Source organism: Eurytemora carolleeae, unplaced genomic scaffold (assembly GCF_000591075.1).
Source record: "Eurytemora carolleeae unplaced genomic scaffold, Eaff_2.0 scaffold2480, whole genome shotgun sequence".
Taxonomy (NCBI): Eukaryota; Metazoa; Arthropoda; class Copepoda; order Calanoida; family Temoridae; genus Eurytemora; species Eurytemora carolleeae.
In genome coordinates, this window is record NW_019398368.1 from 8,998 (window position 1) to 13,129 (window position 4,132).

The 4,132-nt window shown below is 28.5% G+C and overlaps 1 non-coding gene across 1 annotated transcript; it reads left to right on the forward strand.

Moving 5' to 3' along the window:
• Nucleotides 1-524: 524 nt before the first annotated feature.
• On the forward strand, nt 525-596 carry Trnat-ugu (transfer RNA threonine (anticodon UGU)). The gene has a single exon. It is a non-coding gene; the product is annotated as a tRNA-Thr (tRNA).
• Nucleotides 597-4,132: the final 3,536 nt, after the last annotated feature.

Consider the following 4,132-nt stretch of genomic DNA (forward strand, 5'->3'; position numbering starts at 1 on the left):
ACATATTGTATAATTATAAATAATGATATCAAAGTATATTTACACTGAAGGCAGTATTGGTTAAAGCTTTTTTAAGGAAACTTTTTTAAGTTAAGGGCAAAAGGTTAACCTATAAAGCAAGGATGAGGTTGGTTTATGACATTTTCTAGGATGGTGGAATAATTTAAAATGGGCGCGAAGCGCGCCATAATTTGTTATTCTCCTCGACAAATGATAAAGAGGGGGATAATAACTCAGTAATAGCCTCTCATGCATATGTAGATTAAACAAATGTAATTCAGGAAAATATAATTTTTTGAATTTTTACCAAAATTAATGTTATATAAAATAATAATTACATTAGATAATTTCTATTTTATTTTATTTAAACATGTCATTAAACAACTGCTAGTGTTCAGTGAATATAAATAATTGTAAAGATACATTTTTTCTTTAAACTACACTACAGCTGCAAATAAATTGAAATACATGCATGTTGCAATATTTTTATCATACGCTTTAGCTGTAGAGTATTCTATATAACAGCCTTCATAGCTCAGTGGCAGAGCGCTGGTCTTGTAAACCAGAGGCCGAGAGTTCAATCCTCTCTGGAGGCAAATTTTTTTAATGTGAAAGGAATTGAGTATTTGCCAAAAACTTTGATTTTTAAATCACAATATCTCTGCAACCTTAGATATTTCAAACTATGAATTCTGTTAGATCAAATAAAATAAAATTTGCAAAAAAATAGGCTATAGAAAATTTGAGTTTGTGGCAAAAACTCAATTCCTTTGTCTAAGGTATAGAAAGTTGTTTAAACTCCTTGGTTTCTGATTATTTTAGATTTTTTACAAATATTGCGCATTTTTAAAAATCTTCATATTCAGTTATACAGTGAAAGGAATAGTGAGAATAGTGGAATAGTGAGAGGACTGACTCATGATTTTAAATATTCTAATAACATTAAAACATGGCATTTTACTCTGAGCTACTGGAAGAATTGTTTAATTTGTAACAACATCAAATATGAAGATTTCTTTGACGTTGTTGTTCTTTTCCACAGATTTATGTGCCTCACTTAAGTTTATTAATAGGTAAAAAAACCTATTATTTGTTATCTAAAAATAACAACAATAATGTCGGCCAAAGTTCTCGGAAATTATGTTATAATAAGTAAAAATATATCAAAAAAATATTCATAAGAGATGAGAATATAATTTTAGCTAAATTTTAATTTAACCAAGATTACTGAATTATGTAGAAACAGAAATATTTTCACAAATGTCAAATATCGAAAAGTTTTTTTTATCAATTTGAGTCTATTACAGTCCTGTCCTGCATGCATATTGATAAGAATAAGAATAATGTGAGTTCTGAAGAAAGATTATATAAAAGGATTCTAGTCTTTTCCACAAATTCAAATTTTCAAATTCCATAACTTTGCATCCTGATGGTGTAAACCGTTAATATTTTAAACTTAGATTACTTGATCTAATATAAATGATATTTAAGAATATTTAATTTCTACGAGATTGGGTTGTAAAGATATAGAGATTAAAATAGTAGCTTTTAAGAAAATATAAAGATGTTTAAGCTCCCCCACAACTTTCAACTTCATGTAAGACGACATTCAATAAAGTTGCATGCAATATTTTTTTCAAAAACAATCGTTTTTCAAAAAACGACTGTGGTTATAAAGTTCGTCGTTTTGTTAGTGATCGTTAACGACGACCTTTCGTTAACGATCGTTAGCATAATTTTCAATAATTTTTTGTTAATAAACAATCATGTATTCAAAAACGATCGTTTTTAAAAAACAGTTGTTTCTAAATTGTTCACAAATCGTTTTTTAAAAAAGATCGTTTTTTTAAATGATCGTTATTCGTTTTCTAAAAGTTCAAAACGAGTGGGTTGTTTTAACAACGATTGTTTTTTTCCAAAAACGAGACGATCGTTTTTAACAACGATTAAAAAACGAAACAAAGCGATCGTTTACCGATCATTTTCAAAAAAGATTAGCAACCCTAAATTTGCATAACTAATGTTTAACACGATAGGAATATGCAAGATCTTGCACTGGTTTATTTTGCTACGTGAACAGCATGTGAAAAAAAACCACGGTGAATTTTCGAAGAATATTTTCGCGTTTTATACCCGTGCTGTACACAGGAGGAATCTTCAAGATTGTGAAAAGTAGATTTACAACGAGTATAACACAAGGAAGGGCCGTGAGATAATCACGTGAATTATCAAACAGTTCTCCATCATGCTTATCTCGTTGAAAACCTGTGTTTTGTTTGTTTGGGTTTTCGCCCCATTTGGCCAGCTAGGTTCGTATATATGTTCCCTTATAGCTGGTCAAACGGCTGGCCAGATTAGGGTGAAATTTCTTGTGGAAACTCATGCATGGTAGCCTGATGGGGGTGACATAGACCAAAAAAAAAACTTTTTTTCTTTCAGCTAGTCATTCATAATTTCTTTTTAGAAATAAATTCTTAAACAGCAAAGTTTTTTTAGAAGAATTTTATTTTTGTAAAACATTATAAATTTAATATCCTTATTTATATCTTCAACATTTCTAAAATCATAGATTGATAAAATTTTTATCGATATATTTTTTCTCTATTTTTCTCTGTTTCTGATCATAACTCATTAGCCCCTCAGACCAATTTACCTCAAATTTTGACCGTGGAACCCAGTAGAATCACGGGAATGTTCTTATCCTGGTTTTATTTCAAGCTAGGTGGTTTAAATTTAATTGGGAAAACTCCAGTCAAAGCTGGGTTCACATTTTATTTTTTTATGCCTAAAATCCTAACAAAAATTTTGAAAAAGTTTTCCTGTTTTTTTATAAAGATATATATTTATATTTACATTTATATTTTACAAAAATTTCTCATTTAACAAAAAATGTAGATGTAAAAAAATTGAATAAAAAATTCAATTTGTGACGTGCTATAAATCGTGTTAAATGGACTATAATAATATGTGAAAACTTTTAAACTAAATGCTTGCTAATTTCTTTTCATCATAATCACAATTTGATTTAATTACAATTTTCAAAGGCTTAGCTAATTATTTTATTGTTTAATTTAATATTTTTTAACTTTACATTGGAGAGAGTACAATTGCATTTATTTATTATTTTTAAAAGTCTTTCATTATTATAGTTCCAATTTTCATTTGTCAATAAAAAATATTATAATTATATACAGGGTTACCCACAAAAGATGAGACTGTAAAGACGACGTAAAACTTTAAAGATCCTAAGGTTAAGTTAAGCCTTTTGGCTGGTATGAAGTCTTCAAACATGACAAATTAAGTTCTTTGGTAATAAAATGACCTGCTTACTTGAATTGATATGGGTAATCATGAATGAGGAAACGGAGTCAAACCTTATAGAAATCCAACGTATGGACTCGCTACGTATAGCAACATGGCGTATTTTCCGGGAGAACATTTTTTATATTTTTGAAAAATTAAATTATCAGTGTAAAGTAAATATAATTTTCATAAAATCCTTTTATTTAAATGGTAAAACGAAATTTTATGAAATCATATTAGTATCATACTGGAGAACTTTTTTTATACTGTCAAGCAAATAGGTTGTCAAGTACAATAGATGGCAACAGAAAAATCGACCATCTGCGCACAACGTCATATGTGTCAAATGAAAAAAGAAAGACGACATTTCCTCTAATTAGTTTGTATTATTTGCGAGATTTGGTGGAGATAAATGTCGTCTTTGTAGGAATACGTAATAAATATTTACAACTAAAAATTAGATATTTTTACTGTCATTTGGTGGCTTAATTTTTTTTTCACTGTATATCTATGTAAACTAAATAGTCTGAGGGAGGGGGGGGGGTGTCCAGGCCCCAACCCTCTAATTAGCATTAAAGTAAATATTTCTAGGGTTATTAAAGGTTTACTGTTCAATTTCTAAAGCCAGCTAATTTTTTAAAAATTTAGACTTTTAACTTTTTGAAACACTCATACTTTATACGAATTTTACAAAAAATCATTTGGATTACCTTGTTTTAAAAGTGACGAAGTTTTGGTGGGTTAAACAATGACTGAAGTATACACATTATATCATCATACACAACAACAACAAAAAACAATAATAAAAATACAAAAATATTTTTAACTA